This window comes from Arvicanthis niloticus, chromosome 5, assembly GCF_011762505.2.
Source record: "Arvicanthis niloticus isolate mArvNil1 chromosome 5, mArvNil1.pat.X, whole genome shotgun sequence".
NCBI lineage: Eukaryota > Metazoa > Chordata > Mammalia > Rodentia > Muridae > Arvicanthis > Arvicanthis niloticus.
In genome coordinates, this window is record NC_047662.1 from 62,620,982 (window position 1) to 62,640,934 (window position 19,953).

Sequence of the window (19,953 nt, forward strand, 5' to 3'; positions counted from 1 at the left end):
ATCTGGTGAGAAGTCTAGTGTAATTCTGATAGGTCTGCCTTTATATGTTACTTGGCCCTTTTCCCTTACTGCATTTAATATTCTTTCTTTGTTTTGTGCATTTGGTGTTTTGATTATTATGTGACAGGAGGTATTTCTTTTCTGGTCTAGTCTATTTGGCGTTCTATAGGCTTCTTGTATGTTTATGGGCATCTCATTCTTTAGATTAGGGAAGTTTTCTTCTATAATTTTGTTGAAGATATTTATTGGCCCTTTACGTTGGGAATCTTCATTCTCATCTATACCTATTATCCTTAGGTCTTCTCATTGTGTACTGAATTTCCTGGATGTTTTCTGTTAAGAACTTTTTAACAAAATGCATTTTGCACTTTCTTTGACAGTTGTGTCAATATTTTCTATGGTATCTTCTGTACCTGAGATTCTTTTTTCTATCTCTTGTATTCTGATGGTGATGCTTGAGTCTATGACTCCTGATTTCTTTCCTAGGTTTTCTATCTCCAGGGTTGTCTCCCTTTGTGATTTCTTTATTGTATCTACTTCCATTGTTATGTCCTGGCTGGTTTTGTTCAATTCCTTCACCTGTTTGGTTGTGTTCTCTTGTAATTCTTTAAGGGATTTTTGTGTTTCCTCTTTAAGGGCTTCTACCTGTTTAACTATGTTCTCCTCAATTTCTTTGAGAATGTTATTTATGTCCTTCTTAAAGTCCTCTATCATCATCATTAGAAGTGATTTTAAATCTGTATCTTGGTTTCCTAGTGATATGGGGAATTCAGGACTTTCTTGTGTAGGAGAACTAGGTTCTAATGATGCCAAGTACCCTGGGTTGCTGATGCTTATGTTCCTGCATGCCTTTCACCATCTGGATCTCCTTAGTGCTACCTGCCCTTGCCTGGAGTCTGTCTTTCCTATTATCTTGGTTGTATCAGAACTGTGTGGGATGGGTTGTCAGGCCTAACACAAGGTCTAATCTCCATTCAACCTGTGCCCTTCAGTCATATACACAGGTGGAGGGCAGGATGAACTGGCCCTAGAGAGATTTACATACTAATGAGGTACCTGAAGGCCAGAGGGTGGAGCCGATTAAACATTCCTCCACAGCCCCTCTTCCCTCCCTATTTAACTCAGGTCTGTCCTGGGTTTTGTGGGGTGTGCATCCAGAGCCATCCACCATCTGCCATGTCAATAAACCAGTTTTAGAAACCCAAGGACTTCCTCCTGTGTTGGGGCTGCACTGTGAGGAGCCTTGAGGAACTGTGGAGAGGCCTTTAGTTAATGAGCAGCCGGGCCCAACTTCCAGCTGGAGGAACCCAGAGCATTCCCAGCCGACTACCCACAGCATGGCAGGAGGAACCCTGGGTTCCCCAGCCATATTTTTTCCTACAATTGGTGTTACTACTGGGGTTAGAGCTAAGGCCCAAGATCTGCTCATTGCTCAGATGCAGACTGGAAGGAACCAGTACTCTGGGCCAGGAGTAAATTCCTGGGTCCCATTGGATTGAGTTACTCCCTGTTTGGGGTGGATGTCGTTGTCTCCTTACCTAAGATACTGCCCGGGTTAGAGTTTCTGGGAGCCCCATTTCCTCTGGGTTCTGTGAGATTGGGTGCAGAGCTGCTGCCTGGGATCTGTTCAGTGCCGGGGCCCAGACAGGAAGGAGGCTTGGTTCTATTTTATTTGGCTGAAAATGCCTATTTGTGGTGTCATACCCTTCCAATTATGATGTAATATGTTTACACTGATGACCTCATATCCTGGCAGTTATGATACCACGCTCTTCTGATTATGATGTCATTCTACTTATGGTGTCATAGCCTCCTGATTTGGATGTGATAGTCTTCAAATTATGATGTCATGTCATTCTATTTATGATGTCATAGCTTCCCAATGCAAATAAAAGCTGATGAATCAAGTATGTTTAAAACACATGCTTGCCACTCTTGGGAGAAGATGGTCACTCTAGTTTTGCTTTTATTAGATTATTTTGTCTGCAGACTCTTGATGTCCCTCCCCCTTCTCTCTCAACCACTTTGAAAAGAATTTGCTTCTATCACACTAAATTCTAACTCTGCATGAATAATAGATGTCCTGCTATAATGTGGGCTACCAGAGACACTTGAAGATTCTTGTCTGCATGGTAACAAAAATAGCAGTACCAAACAATGCCAGAGCAGCAGAGAGGCCTGCCTGGTCATGCTTCCCTGGAGTTCCCTGTGGGAAATGTGGCCTTAACCATGGCTATCTCTAGGGAAACACAGGCTCAAACTTGATCAAGACATGTTCAGGTACCCACGTAGGTGCCCATCAGTTGAATGACTTAAGAAATCTGACACATAAGCACAATGGAGTTTTATGAAGCTGTAATACAAAATGAAATGACATTTTTAGGCAAACGGCTACAACTGGAAGTCATTGTATTAAATGAAATAAGGCAGACTCAGAAAGGGAAATGCTACATGCTTTTCTCTCATATGTGGAATTTAGATTTAAAGTTATATGTGTGTGAGAATGTATGTGTCTATGTGGAAATAGATTATGTAACTAGACAGGAGGTCATGAGAGTGGAGGAAGAGATTTTGAGGTCAGTTGATCAGAGTAATAGAATATATATGTTAATAAATATAATTAACTGGAGGGAGGGGTGTATGAAAGGAGGACAGCGAGGGAGGGAAGCAATGAGAGCAAACCACAGTGATGTCATGGGGAAACCCACCACTTTGTGTATTAAGAAAGTGTAATGCACATAAACATGTTCAGGCAAGCCAGGTGATGGTGACACACACCTTTAATCCCAGCACTCAGAAGGCAGAGACAGGTGGATCTCTGTGAGTTCAAGGCCAGCCTGGTCTATGCAGCTAGTTCCAGGATAGCCAGTCTTACACAGGAAAATCCTGTCTCTACAACCAAACCAAACCAAACCAAACCAAACAAAACAAAAAAACCCACATGTTTATGTGAGAGGCTTTAAAACTTCCTCCAAGTGATAAATTATGTTTATATGAATAAATATAAAACTTGATATTGATGATGATGGTGATGATGATGATGATGTAGTTCTGAGGCTCAAAATCAGGACCTTGTACATACTACGAAAATGCTCTACTATTGGGCCCAAGCTCAAAATTCACTTTTAAAGTTTATTAGCATAGAGAATGGGTTTCAGTATGACACTTTTATATACATATGTCATCAGACCTTGAGTTCAAAACTCTTATGAAACATCTTCATTAAATGCACACAAGGGGCACTGAGGTGATGGTCTCAGACATACCATTGGAAGCCATTAGATAATTTTACTTTGGGTGGAGCCTCCAGGTAATAAATGGGAATGAATTAACAGTACCTGATATGTGTCAACCCCATCCCAAACTTGTCTTCTATGTGAACTTAACCCTACACCAACCCTATCAAGGTAGGATCATTGTTATCTCTTTTAAGAGAAGGAAATTGAGGCTTTAAAAGATTACATAACTTGTGTAAAATCATGGAAAGGGAATCATGGAGGAAGAGGAAGAGATCTTAAGGGAGCTGGGAACTAGAATATAGAATGCATAAGATGAGGAGGCAGGGAGGGTGACTACAGGGGAAGGGAGTGGAGGGGAAGGAAGGGGAGGGGAGGAGAAGAGAGAGACAGGAAGGGTACTTGTGAGGGGCGGGCACAAGTAGAAGTTGGTCTAACACCAACCGAATTTGTTTTCCTACCCACTTCCACTACTGGCAGTGTCTTGCTTTCTAAATTTCCAAAATGTTGCAGAGTCTGAGCACAGTCTGCTTATGTCCTTTGACCTCATCACCCTGCAGCATTTAACAGTTCCAAAGTGCGCAAGGGCTCTCTGGTGCCAGCTAGTTAACACACACAGGCTAGAGGAAGGGAGAGCAGATGTAAAAACTGCCGGGCTCCTCCTCTCAACCAGTGGCTCCCCAGAGATGATGGAGAAAAACAAGTTTCCGATGGGCTTGGCACTTTGCTGCCTCTCAGAGGACCCAGTAATTGAGTCAACATAGCAACCTGGACTTTGGTGTCCCATGTGGTCAGTGTCCCCTTCCCTTTACACCTCAGCAGTGTCACAGCGGTACTGGTACTTCCTGTGATCTCCTCCCAAACAATGCTTGCTTACCTTGAGGGTCAGGTCTGGAGGCTCCAGCCAGAGGCATGTATTTCAAAGACTGAAAACTCACAAATGCTAACTGAATCACTGGCATCTGTAGAATTGTCTTAGAAGGTATTGTTTTTATCTACCATGCTGATTGGATTAAAAGGTGAACCCATCTGCAAGAAATACCAAGTTTATCAGATGATATTCCACATGTTTGTTTATTTTTATCAGCACACACTAATTGTACAGTGGTGGGCTTCCTAAAGATATTTTAATTTAAGTATATAATGTGTTTCATTATAGGAAAGAAGTTATCTCTAAACTATATGGCTTAGTGAGACTGGAAAATTGCTTATTATAACTTTGGCCTTGGATACAGCTTTTAAAAATACTGCATGCTGCATAACTGTATTAAGGGTCCCAAATTACTCTCCAGGTCTGATATGAAAGATAATAGCACAAATTAATAGACTATTGAAAACATACAGCTAAATACACATACTTTATTATACTTTTCTCCAATATATTGGACTCTAGAAAAAGAGATGATGTTTTATTTTAATTTTTTTGCCTTAAATATGTCTTAGCATCTTCATTTTCTTTTTGACCACTTGACTGCTCTCCTAGCTCCATCTTTGTCCCTCCATTTATTTTCTATGAGAAGCTACATCAATAAAAATTAACCATAATCTCTGAAGCTCGGGTTAAGCTATATATCATAATTATGTTATGAAGCACAGAAAGGCAATATGTTCTGAAGCGGTTGTGTGGGAGAAGTGGGTACTCCTAGCCGTTGTCCTTCACCTGTCTCCCTTTGGGTGGTTCTGCTAGCTAAACTGAGCCCCAAGGGATCCAGCATAAGACAACATTGTTTCCATATTACTTCCCCTTGTAACTCTTCCTACTTGGTGACCATAGAAGCTCCAATAAGGTCCATGCCTTCTGGGCACTCTCTGGTATTAAAAGTGTTTTTACAACTGTAAAAAAAAAAAAAATCGTCTATCCTCCACAGTGATAACTAAGCTCCCAGCTTCACTTGATGTAAATATTTCCCCCTCCTCCAATGCTGGTGTTTGTTGGGCAAAAAGGTGTGAATGATTAAATTCAGCTGAATATTAGGGTTCTGAGCAGAGAAGGAGTGAAATTTGAGATCCAAATGATCCTTTTTGCCCAGGATAGCACCCCTGACAGCAGGACCTCTGTGTAGTGTGATTGGATCCTTTTAAGAGGGATTTTGATGGTTTCCCTTGAGTTTTCAGATAGACACCAACAGGGCAGTTTCCCCTGATGCTGATAATGCAGCATCTTCCTGTCTTAATTTTTCTCTTGGACTACCTATAGCTGAGTTTCTTTGCTCTGGATTCATATTGTGTTTTTGGGAAACACCTTTGAGATGAAATGTTGACAGTTTTTTATAACATTCACAACTAGATTCTGAGGATCATTACTGGCCAGAAAGACACTGTCAGCCTGCATTTTTCCCATGGTCCAAGAAGAGGGTTACACAAAGTTGTACAGTAGAACAGGGGGAAACATGAGACAGGGGAGGAAGAAACAGGAAACTTTGGGAATGGCTCTGAACCCTCAAATTGTGCCAGATGAGAGGAAACAACAGGATGCTTCTTTGTGTTCTATGGAGCTAGAATAGTCACAGCAAGAGGGGATGTCAGTCGTTTCAGCAAATGATAATGCCAGTCCAATGCCTCCTACAGGTATTGAAAACCCCTAGCACTCAGTGGGAAAATAAAATTCAGCCAGAAATCAAACAGGTGATAGATTACAAATGGTTGGAATGTCTGCATTAGGAAGCATGCACAGGAGTGTGTGCACACACGAACAGTGACGTCAGTTGGGGGGGGGTGTAGAAACCATTGCAGTGGTTTCCAAGGACAATTTCAAGATATTAATAGAGTTCAAATTTCATTACTTTAAAGTATCTTTTAGCAAATGAGGACTAAAAGGATACGCCAGGTACACGAAGAGTATTTGTCTTAAACAAAGAGCCACATATTCTGTAAAAAGCAAAAGGGCATTAGAGGTTGTCTCAGAAGCTAGGAGTGCAAATTTATTACTTACGACAGGAAATCACTCAAAATAGCCTTTCTCTCCCACTGGAGAAAAAAACTAATGATCATGCCTTCATATAACAGAGTATGCCTGCTAAAGTGAGGCTTCCCGAGAATACGTCAGACTCTGGCAGACCTCTAAGGATATCAGGCTCCTGTCAGCATGCACTTCTTAGCATCACATCAGCGTCTACCTTTGGTGACTGCACAAGGGATGGATACCCAGGTGGAATGGTCTCCAGATGGCCCCTCCTTCAGTTTCTGTCCCACACTTTGTCTCCATATTTGCTCCCTTGAGTATTTTGTTACTCCTTCTAAGTAGGACCGAGGCACCTACACTTTGGTCTTCCTTCTTCATGAGATTCATGTGATCATGTGTATCTTGAATATTTCGAGCTTCTGGACTAATATCCAATTATCAATGACTGCATACCATGTGTGTTCTTTTGTGATTGGGTTACCTCACTCAGAATGATATTTTCTAGATCCATCCATTTGCCTAAGAATTACTCAAATTCATTGTTTTTAATAGCTGAGTAACACTCTATTGTGTAAATGTACCACATTTTCTGTATCCATTCCTCTGTTGAATGACATCGGGGTTCTTTCCAGCTTCTGGCTATTATAAATAAGGCTGCTATGAACATAGTGAAGCCTATGTCCTTGCTATATGTTGGAGCATCTTCTGGGTATATGCCCAGGAGTGCTATAGCTGGGTCCTCAGGTAACGCTATGTCCAATTTTCTGAGAAATCACCATACTGATTTTCAGAGTGGTTGTACCAGCTTACAATCCCAGCAGCAATGGAAGAGTATTCCTCTTTCTTCACATCCTTACCAGCATCTGATATCACCTGAGTTTTTGATCTTAGCCATTCTGACTGGTGTGAGGTGGAGTAGACCTCAGGAAATAATCAAACTCAGGGCTGAAATCAACCAAGTAGAAACAAAAAGAACTATACAAAGTATCAACAAAACCAGGAGATGGTTCTTTGAGAAAATCAACAAGATAGATAAACCCTTAGCCAGACTAACCAGAGGGCACAGAGACAGTATTTAAATTAATAAAATCAGAACTGAAACGGGAGACATAACAACAGAAACTAAGGAAATTCAAAAAATCATCAGATCCTACTACAAAAGTCTATACTCAACAAAAATAGAAAATCTGGATGAAATGGACAATTTTCTAGACAGATTGCATCTTTACTGTCATAGTCATGTTTTCCTAGAGACAAATACCCTTCGGGTTGAAATCATACTTTATTCCTGCCATCTCTTTGGCAGCTTCTACATTGGAGAGCAACTATTTTCAAGGCCGAAGCACACTAAGAATGAAATTAGAAACTACCTGATAAGATGTAGCAGGTGTTGCAGCTGGGTCTTCATGTGGGTCTCAAACAACTGGAGCCAGAGCTAGCCCCAAAACTGTTGCCTGTACATGGCATGTTCTTATACCCGAGTTGCCTTGTCAGGCCTCAATGAAAGAAGTGCCTAGATCTGCAGAGACTTGATGTGTGTGTGTGGGGGGGGGAGGGCAGGGATACCTAGGGGTCCCCACTTTCTCAGAAAAGAAGGGGAGAGGAATGGGGGAAGGGTTGTTGGAGGGCCAGTTAGCAAAATGTAAAGTGAATGGATAAAATTAAAATGAAAAAAGAAAAAAAGAAGGAAGAAAGGAAGAACCTGATGAGCTGTTTCTGTCTGCACACCAGAGTTGACCCTGTGCACAGCTCTCCATAACCAAATCCCACCAGGAGAAAGCTGGTCTCCCAAGAGTGCTGACACACCTGTAAGCACAGGTGAGACCACTACTTCTGTTCAAATCCCTGACACAAGAGGAACCCACCTACAGCCATCAGGACACAAGAACCAAGGAACAGCTGGGGACAGGATCCTTCCAGTTTCTGTCTGCAGTCTGGAGTTGACCCTGTGCCATAGCTCTCCATACCCAAATTCCTCCTGGCAAGAACTGATCTTCCAGGAGTGCAGACACACAGGCTTACAGGAGGGACAAGCCACAGTCAGAGATAGCAAGACCAGCTAACACCAGAGATAACCAGATGGTGAGAGGCAAGGGCAAGAACATAAGCAACAGAAACCAAGCTACTTGGCATCATCAGAACCCAGTTTTCCCAGCCCAGGAAGCCCTGGATACCCCACCACACCAAAAAAGCAACACTCTGATTTAAAACCACATTTCATAATGATGATAGAGGTATCATAATGATAACTCCCTAAAAGAAATACAGGAGAACACAGGTAAACAGGTAGAAGCCCTTAAGGAGGAAACACAAAAATCCCTTAAAGAATTACAAGAAAACACAAACAAACAGGTGAAGGAATTGAACAAAACCATCCAGGATATAAAAAATGGAAATAGAAACAATAAAGAAATCACAAAGGGAGACAACCCTGGAGATAGAAAACCTAGGAAAGAGATCAAGAGTCATAGACACAAACATCCTCAACAGAATACAAGAGATAGAAGAGAGAATCTCAGATGCAGAAGATACCATAGAAAACATTGACACAATAGTCAAAAAATGCAAAATGCAAAAAGCTCCTAACCCAAAACATCCCGGAAATCCAGGACACAATGAGAAAACCAAACCTAAGGATAATAGGTATAAAAGAGAGTGAAGATTCCCAACTTAAAAGCCAGTAAATATCTTCAACAAAATTATAGAAGAAAACTTTCCTAACCTAAAGAAAGAGATGCCCATAAACATACAAGAAGCCCACAAAACTCCAAATAGATTTGACCAGAAAAGAAATTCCTCCTGTCACATAATAATCAAAACACCAAATACACAAAACAAAGAAAGAATATTAAAAGCAGTAAGGGAAAAAGGTCAAGTAACATACAAAGGCAGACCTATCAGAAACTGGAGAGAGCATACACTAGGAACTTGACAGCACACATGAAAGCTCTTATAACAAAAAGAAGCAAATACATCCAAGAGGAGCAGATGGCACAAATAATCAGACTCAGGGCTGAAACCAACCAAGTAGTAACAAAAAGAACTATACAAAGAATAACAAAACCAGGAGATAGATAAACCCTTAGCCAGACTAACCAGTGGGCACAGAGACAGTACCCAAATTATTAAAATCAAAAATGAAAAGAAAAATATACCAACAGAAACCAAGGAAATTCAAAAAAAAACCATCAGATTCTACTACAAAAGCCTATATAAAATAAAACTGAAAAACCTGGATGAAATGGACAATTTTCTAGATAGATATCAGGTACCAAAATTAAATCAGGATGAGATAAACCATCTAAATAATCCCAGAACCCTTAAAGAAATAGAAGAAGTCATTAAAAGCCTCCCCCCCCCAAAAGAAAAAAGCCCAGGACCAGGTGGGTTTAGTGCAGAGTTCTATCAGACCTTCAAAGAAGACCTAATACCAATACTCTTCAAACTATTCCACAAAGTAGAAACAGAAAGAACACTACCCAATTTGTTCTATGAAGCCACAGTTATGCTCATACCTAAGCCATTCAAAGACCTGACAAGGAAAGGAAACTTCAGACCAATTAACCTCATGAATATCAATGCAAAAATACTCAATAAAATTCTTGCAAACAGAATCCTAGAACGCATCAAAGCAATCATCCATCATGATCAAGTAGGCTTCATCCCAGGGACACATGGATGGCTCAGTATACGGAAATCTGTCATCATAATCCACTATATAAACAAACTCAAAGGAAAAAAAACACATGATCATCTCACTAGATGCTGAAAAAGCATTTGACACAATTCAATACTCCTTCATGGTAAAAGTCTTGGAAAGATCAGGAATTTAAGGTCCATACCTAAACATAGTAAAAGCAATATACAGCAAGCCAGTAGCCAACATCAAACTTAATGGAGAGAAATTTGAAGCAATCCCACTAAAATCAGGAACTAGACAAGGCTACCCATTCTCTCCCTATCTATTCATGCAGTACTTGAAGTTCTAGCTAGAGCAATTAGACAACAAAAGAAGATCAAAGGGATACAAATTGGAAAGGAAGAAGTCAAAATATTACAATTTGCAGATGATACAATAGTACACTTAAGTGACCCCAAAATTTTCACCAGAGAACCCCTAAACTGGATAAACAACTTCAGCAAAGTGTCTGGATATAAAATAAACTCCAACAAACCAGTAGCCTTCCTGTACTCAAAGGATAAACAGCCTGAGAAAGAAATTAGGGAAACAACACCCTTCACAATAGTCACAAACAATATAAAATATCTTGGTGTGACTCTAACCAAACAAGTGAAAGATCTGTATGACAAAAACTTCAAGTCTCTGAAGAAAGAAATCAAAGATCTCAGAAGATGGAAAGATCTCCCATGATCATGGATCGGCAGGATTAATATAGTAAAAATGGTCATCTTGCCAAAAGCAATCTACAAATTCAACACAATCCCCATCAAAATTCCAACTCAATTCTTCATAGAGTTAGAAGGAGCAATTCTCAAATTCATTTGCAATAACAAAAAAACCCAGGATAGCAAAAAACTATTCTCAACAATAAAAGAAAATCTGGGGAATCACCATCCCTGACATCAAGCTGTACTACAGAGCAATAGTGATAAAAACTCTATGGTGCTGGTATAGTGACAGGCGGGTAGATCAATGGAATAGAACTGAAGACCCAGAAATGAACCCACACACATATGGTCACTTGCTCTTTGACAAAAAAGCTAAAACTGTCCAGTGGGAAAAAGACAGCATTTTCACCAAATGGTGCTGGTTCAAATGGCAGTCAGCATGTAGAAGAATGCAACTTGATCCATTCTTATCTCCTTGTACAAAGCTCAAGTCCAAGTGGATCAAGGACTGCCACATAAAACCAGATACACTGAATCTAAAAGAAGAGAAGATGGGAAGAAGCCTTGAACACATGGGTACAGGGAAAAGTTTCCTGAGCAGAACACCAGTGGCTTATGCTCTAAGATCAACAATAGACAAATGGTACCTTAAAAAGTTGCAGAGCTTCTGTAAGGCAAAGGACACTGTCAATAGGACAAAATAGCAACTAACAGATTGGGAAAGGACTTTTACCAATCTTACATCTGATAGAGTGTTATTATCCAATATATACAAAGAACTTAAGAAGTTAGACACCAGAGAACCAAATAACCCTATTAAAATGAGGTACAGAGCTAAACAGAGAATTCTCAACTGAGGAAACTAGAATGGCCGAGAAGCACCTGAAGAAATGTTCAACATCCTTAGTCATCAGAAACAAAACAAATCTCACACCAGTCAGAATGGCTAAGATCAAAAACTCAGGTGATAGCAGATGCTGGTGAGGATGTGGAGAAAGAGGAACACTCCTCCATTGCTGCTGGGATTGTAAGCTGGTACAACCACTCTGAAAATCACTATGGTGATTCCTCAGAAAATTGGACATAGCATTACCTGAGGACCCAGCTATACCACTCCTGGGTATATACCCAGAAGATGCTCCAACATATAGCAAGGACATAGGCTTCACTATGTTCATAGCAGCCTTATTTATAATAGCCAGAAGCTGGAAAGAACCCAGATGTCCCTCAACAGAGGAAAAGATACAGAAAATGTGGTACATTTACACAGTGGAGTACTACTCAGCTATGAAAAACTATGACTTCATGAAATTCTTAGGCAAATGGATGGATCTAGAAAACATTCTGAGTGAGGCAACCCAGTCACAAAAGAACACACATGGTATGCACTCACTGATAAGTGGATATTAGCCCAAAAGCTTGGAATATCCAAGATAACAATTCACAGACCACATGAAGCTCAAGAAGAAAGACAAAGGTGTGGATGCTTCAATCCTTAGAAGAGAAAACAAAATAACCACAGGAGTAAATACAGAGACAAAGTGTGGAGCAGAAACTGAAGGAAAGGCCATCTAGAGGCAGCTCCCACATGGGGATCCATCCCATAAACAGACACCAAACCCAGACACTATTGTGGATACCAAGAAGTACTTGCTGACAAGAGCCTAATATGAACGTCTGCTGAGAGGTTCTGCCAGTGCCTGACAAATACAGGTATGGATGCTTGCAGCTAACCATTGGACTAAGTATGGGGTCCCCAATGGAGGAGATAGAGAAAGGACTCAAGGAGCTGAAGGGGTTTTCAACCTCATAGGAAGAACAACAATATCAACCAACCAGATGCCCCAGAGTTTCCAAGGGCAACCAAAGAGTACACCAAACACCAACCAAAGAGTACACATGGAGCGACCCATGGCTCCAGCTACATATGGAGCAGAGGATGGCCTTTATGGGCATCAATGAGAGGAAAGACCCTTGGTCCTATGAAGGCTCAATGCCTCCATGTAGGGAAATGCCAGGGCAGAGAGGCGGGAGTGGGTGGGTGGGTGAACACCCTCATAGAAGCAGGGGGAGGGATATGGGATAGGGGTTTTCTGGAGGGGAAATCGTGAAAGAGATAACATTTGAAATGTAAATAAATAAAATATCCAATAAAAAAAAAACAAAATAAAAAATCTAAAGATTAAAAAGAGAGGCTTGATGGGCTGGTGAGATGGTTTACTGGTTAAGAGCACTGACTGCTCTTCCAGAGGTCATGAGTTCAAATTTCAGCAACCACATGGTAGCTCACAATCATCTGTGGTGAGATCTGATGCCCTCTACAGCGACAGTGTACTTACATATAATAAATAAATAAAAACCTAAGGGTGAGAGCGAGTGGGGCCGGAGTGAGCAGGGCTGGAGCGAGAGGGAGAAGGGATGGGGGAAAAAAAAGAGAGAAGCTTGAAAGGAAGGCATTTAATACAGAAGCCAAAGCATACACAGTAGATATGTAGATATGTAAGGCAGACAGAAGATAAAAGGCTGCTGAGGGGATTCTGTTGTTGAAATCTGATATACTACCATACAACTTGTCAAGACTGGCCTTTCTGAAAAGGGGTTGGCATGGTGAGAAAGTTACATTTTGTTTGTCATATATCAAGGATTACATTCTGCAGCAATCACAGATCAATGAATTGCTCAAAGCAAACTCACCCAAATACATACACCAGTCAATAACAATCTACTGTGAAAATCACTCAAATGTAAACCTGTGATGCAGAGAACAGAATCTTCTTATTCAACAAAATGTCTCTTATGCCTAGCAAAGTTGCTAACATAAAATAAGTTGTCAAATTATATTAGCAAAATGAACAATTAATCTCATTTCTAAAATACAATAGAGTCTTGCTGGCACAGAAAATCTCAGCCTCTCTCTTTCAGAGAGAGGGGGAGGGGGGACGGGAAGGGAGCAGGGAGGGAGGGGAAGAGGAAGATAGAATGAGAATTTGTGTATGTGGTGTCTGGGCTCAGATCTTCCATGTGACCCAGTTCTGTAAAATCTGAATATTGTTAAGCTTTTAGTCCTTTATTTGTGTCTTTTAGCCTTTTTCTACTTCTATTGATCTTTTGCTTCTATTTTTATTGATCTTTTGCTTCTCTTTTTGTGTCTTTCCCTTTGTCCATATGCTTGCTCTATTTATTATCAGGGAGAAGTCCCAAGCTCTATTCCCCCTTTCAGTTCTAACAGTGAATGATGGGACTGATTCCCAGGCAAGGGAACCTGCTACATTCAGCTTAGACAAGACAATCAGCTATAGCTTGAAGAAGAAAGACACATTGTGATGTGTGTGGTTAATCTGTATAGATATTGGTAAAACAAACAAACAAACAAACAAATAAAAAAAGAATATAGGCCAACCAAAGGTGACTAGTGTCTCTGTATATAGCTGAGACTCTGGGACCAATACACTGTACAGAGTAGTTATGGATTTGGAACCATTAGCTACTAGATGTGCTTGCAGTCACTGGTTCAGATGAGAAAACCTGAGAACATATAGATTAACATATGTAGATGTGATGGCAATCAAGCATTACATAATACTTTTTCTGGGATAATGTGAGCAAATGCCTACTTATTCCAGGTCATGAATAACAGGCCAAAGTAATCACTGTAGACAAGCCTAGCTTAGAGAATAACCAGGAAACTTACTGGGGTTCTTTACAAAAACGTATGTTAGGGTTTACTCAGCAGGGGGTGACTCTTAGATGGTTACATAATTGGAAAGCTTCACATACTAGGGTTGGTGAGAATTCCACAAAAACTGTATCACTGGGCTCTGCACAACTTGCAGGCAGATAAACCACCACCAAGTCTCCTCCACCTGAACAAATGCTTATTACTTAAGTAAACTTAAGGAGATCCTGGAGAATCTTCTAAATTCCATGAATGTCCTGGGCCTAATAAGTTCCTTGTGCAGTTAATGAGCTTCCTTCCTTCTCTAGTAGAATATTTCATTCTGGAAGAAACATCTATGCAGCCCCAAGTTGCAGAAAATAGATAGAAATAAAACTTATGAATTAGGGAAATAATTGTGAGAAAGATATGAAAACTATCAAGAGAGGGTTCACAGATTTTTAAGAAAGGGGAGAATATTTAAGAAATAAAAATATATTAAATACACCTTGGTGCTGTTGCCCTTAGTTACTCCCCAGAGGTGGAAGGTAAGACCTTATTACTGAAAACACCATGCACTTCAGACAAAGAGCCCAGCAGCCCCTGAGCTAGATATGACCTAGATGCCTCCTTATTTAGGGTTAGCTTTCAAGGTACCAAAAGGTGCAATGTAAGCTTCCAAAGGAGGGAAGCTACCAACAGTCCTACAGAGGGATGACACCTATGGACCACAGCAACAATCAGCATGGCACAGTAACCCTAAGCATGCAATAGTAGCATGCATTCCTTTGTGGTAACCAACAGCTCTCTAATTGGACTTAAAACCCATACAAGAAGGAAATCATACCTGGTACTGAAAACCTAGCTGACTACCCTGATCTAGTAAGTCATGGCTCTTGGAGGAAATAGTACAATTGCCACTTTACAAACCAACACAATTCCTAACTACACTCTAAATATTTTTCTTATATCTACAGATAAGTGTAGTCCTCACCTCTCATCAATGAAACTTCTCTTTTCAACAGATGGACACGAACAGAGAAAATTATAACCAATCAAAATGCAGAGTTGTGGAGAAGCTAAGCCCCAGTGGATACATTTATAAAGGAATTCCTGAGCTTAAGTCTCAGGGAACATCGTGAAAGAGGATGCCAAAAGAGTATAAGAGCCAGAGCATGAGGGCGTTGGCTATGAGATTGTGTCTCCTAGTAATGTCATGAGAGATGCCCATACAGTCTGATCACCTGACTGCCTAACCATGAGCTCAACAAAGACACCAATAGATACGTCAAATGAATGAGGGAAGAAAGCCTATGAGGCCTCAACTCTACACAAGGAACTACAGGCAACAAAGGAATGTTGAGAGTGGGAGCACCAGTCTTCTCCCAGGGAAGAGCACACTAACTGGTTAACCAAGACCAAATGGTCATCCCTGAAAATATGCATACAAGTAACAATATACAGACAGAGAACGTTGTGTGTATGTATTCAAAAATACATGTATACATACACATACATGGATATAACAAAATTAATGCAGAAAAAGACTGTGGATTTGAAAGAGCATAAATGGGCATATGAGAGGATTTGGAAGAAAGAAAGAAAATGGAGAAATGAAGAGATTATAATTCAAAAATAAAAGATAAAGTCTTAGTTTTAAAAGGATTTGTCAGTTTCACAAGCCCATGAATTGAAAGAAAAAAATGTGTACAGTGTTTCTGGATGCCAGTCACATATTTGTCAACCCCTATAACAATATCGTCTGGGGATACAATGGAAAAATGAGTGTTGAGTGGAGTTCAGATAGAAGGGCGCTCATTTAGCCAAGTAAAGAATCCCATAAAACTGCTAGCTAATGGAAGGCTAGCCACCGTCAAGGCTCTAATGTAAACTAAGAGGCTCTAGTCTAGCCTTGTCTTTGTGAACATTATAAATTATGGGGATGTAAAAAAAAATGTGGTTATCATCTAATCTGTGAATAGCATCCACCAAGGAGAAAGCATATGGGATAAAGCTAAGGTGTCTTCTGTAGTCAGTGGGAAAAGTAAGAGGATTGTTATGTAAATTGAGATAAACCACCTGTTGGAGGGTAGAGAGCAGAATTGCCATGTTCCCATTTTGATTATAATAGGATAATTCATGAACTGACTGACACCAGTGATTTTCAGCCCAGGTTCAGCATTTGGTGAGGGCCCCATGGCATGTGGCGTCAGAATTCAGGAAGAGATCGCATAGTAAAACAAGGAACCAGAAGGATTTGGAAGCCAGGCATTTCTTTTAATTATAATCCACTGTTTGAAGAACTAAGGTCTCACAATATTAATATTTTCTGAATCCCTCACCCACAACCTAATTATCTCTTAGTAAAAAACCTCTTCTTCACAGCCACTACCTCACCATGTTGCCATGTTGGAGGTCCATCTTCTGGCACATGAGCTTTTGAGGGGAAGCTATATCTGAGACCCAGCCCTTGATTTCCACATCTCTAAAATGAGAACTCGCCGTCATTCTCAAGACTATTTCAGCCTTGTCATTGGTATCTGTTCTTGGAAAATAGTGATTTGTGTCTTAACAGAAGAAAGTTTGCCTAACACCTTGCTGCTGTCCCTCGTCCCTGTGCTGGGGCTTTAAGTAGCCATATGATATTGAATAGTCATGAGTCACCATTCTGCTGGGCTAGAGAAGCTACATGGCAGTTTTAAATGGAAGCTATAAAAGTTGACACACATTTATATAAAATTAGTTGCTTAAGTAGGTAAATAAAACCTTAGTTCTCAAAATCTGAGAGTTAGGGTTATGTAGACTGTCTTTTTCTTCATTGTCTCTACAACTGTTGTTTAACTCCTGAACTCACCCTTGTATAAATGTCTCAATTTAGTCTAAATAAACCAGTATGTTGGGAAAACATCCAGATAACTAGTAATAAAGTGAGTCCTGAATGCTTCTTTGAAAACTGAGTCAAGTGACTTTGCTATCACAGAACAGACTGCATAGTTCAGTGATTGGAAGGTTTAGATGCATCTCTTAATGCATAATCCTTTTTGATAGGCGAAAAAGCTGGCTGTGCAGTGATACTTGAGGCAGAAACCACAGTTAGAACTAGCCTCTATCTACATCAACAGCCCCAAATAATTTCATCAAACCACAGAACAGCCTGGAGCAGTCTCATCTGGCACACACTCTGCACACATTAACTAGGTGCTGATCAACTCCTAAAGGAGCTCATAGCCTGTTGGAAAAAAACAAACAGTTCAAAGATAATATAAATGTACCATAGGAGCAGGAAAGACTGTTATCCATCCCTCCTGGGACAAGTAACAGAAGATCTACAAGTAGATCTAGCAAGATATTAGTGGACCAGATAAGTAAGCCCAGGAAAGAGGGCTTCGGCCAAGATAGATTAAGTACATACACTTCCTGCATGTGCTGTGTGTGGATACCTGCAAACACAGAAAGGTCAGGAGTGATGAGAGGTGTGACTAGCCATGAGGACAGTGGTGAAAATGTGAGGCTCCCCTAAGGAATTTAGACTCCATCCTGTAGTGATGGATGAGCAGGTAGGCTCCGCAGCCTGGAGGATGCTTGAAACCAGTGGTTCACAACCTTCCTAATGCTATGACCCTTTAATTCAGTTCTTCATGTTGTGGTGTTCCCCAACCATAAAATGATTTCACTGGTACTTCATAACTGTAATTTTGCTACTGTTATGAATTATAATGTAAATATCTGCATTTTCTGATGGTTTTAGGTGACCTTGTGAAAGGCTCGTTTAATCTCCCCAAAGAGCTGCAGCCCACAGGCTGAGAACCACTACTTTAAAGAGACCTGAAAACAGGAGCAGAAAGGCTGGAGGGTTTTGTTTTTGTTTGTTTGTTTGTTTTGTTTTGTTTTGTTTTTCAGACCTGGTCTCACTATCTTGCTTTAGCTGACCTGCAACTCACTATATAGACCAGTCTGGCCCCAAATTCTTAGAGACTGGCCTGTTATTCTTTTTTTTTTTTAATTTTTTTATTTAAAACTTTTTAAACATTTAAGTCTTCTTGATTTTTGTGATATGCAGGGTAAGAAGTGGGCAACTAGGATGGGTTTCCCATACCGAGAGCAAGAAAATGACTGTGGTATGTCATCTTCTGGTCAGCTATGGGACAGGCAACCTTAGCTGTTTTATACGTCAGTGCTTTGGAGGCTTCGTTATGGGATGACTTACCTGTGGGTCTTGGCACGGTGCAGATTCTGAAGCAGTAGGTTATACCTATGATTCTGCACAGGTGACAGGGCCTCTTGCTCCTGTTGGTGATGATGGTCTTTCCATGTGTTTGAAGTAGTAAGGCTCTAGATCCTTGCATTTCCTGATAAAAAAGAAAATGTCACCAAGTGCTCAACACTCAAGAGCACTTGTTTTCACAAAGGACCTGAGTTTGATTCCCAGAACCCATATAGTGGCTAACAACTGTCAGTGACTCCAGTTCCAGGAGATGCAACACCTTCTGACCTCTGCAGGCACTAGATATGCAGATGCTACACAGACAGACATGAGTGCATACTCAAAATTTTAAAGATACATCTAAAAGACTTTTAAAAAATATGTCTGGGGCATAGAGGAACAGTTGAGAGCTGTAAATGTCCCACAGAGTGTGGGAGCTCAGTATGAAGCTTCACTCGCACACATATCAGGCTCAGCCCCACTGACTTTGTATCATCTTGGAAGAGGTAACATATGAGACATCTTCAGGCTCCCAGACTTCCACCAGCTACATGTAGAATCTCACTCCCATAAACCCTGTAATATTCTTATGTATAATTGTCTATTTCTGAGATTTCCCATCAGTGCACAGCTACATATTGAAGCATACTGAGAAATTAGAAATTTAGAAATGCCCATATAAACTCTCGTTTTCAAGAATATATATATATGTATATATATCATGTATTATAATCATATGACATATATTGTACATATTTCTCTCTCTCTCTGTATATATATATATATATATATATATATATATATATATATATATATATATATATTAAGCAATTATATAGCAATTGTTACAACTCATATTCTGGCCTCCCACTCTATAGAAACAGAGCTGGGAGTCAGATCTCCAGTACAATGCTCACTGATGTCTGCTACTGACAATGGGAATGTTTTCAAGGTCTTTCAAAACGACTCACTGCTGAATACAGCGAGTTCCAATTCTTCCTGGGCTGGTCTTGTGAACCTGAACTTAACAGCTGTCTGGCACTTCCATTGTTGTTGATGATGCTGATAAAGAATGTCTTTGTTGTTAAACACTTTTTCCATTAGAAACATTTGATAAGTGATTATCTAGGTCCTTTGATTTATAGAAGGTCAAGGTTAGTCTGACATAGAGAAGCTCTTTCTCTGCCTTGAAAATTCTTTCTCAGTTTTTAAAATGCAGGTGCAATATTCCTATCCTCTTTAGCCCTCCTGAGGCCTTCCTTCCACCCAGCAAATTCAAATTCTCTTTGTGTTTTACATACATCCTGTACTATGAAGTCACTAACAGTCAATGGTCTTTGCCACCATGACTCTGGGTCAGTCACACTTTGCCCACAGTCTGGTTGTCACAGCAGGAGATCAGTCAATGTTTGTCAGCTGGGTACTGACTGAATGAAGAAATGAGTGTCTCAGGCATTAGGGCAAGGTTTCACAGCTAGAAAGGAAAGGATGCTAGGAATCAACACTGGGGCATGATGCACCTTTGCTCTATACTGCCCCACTGTGCACATTCAGAATTCAAACCAAAGATGACTTGTGATGCAGATAAAAACTTCATAAGCTTTAG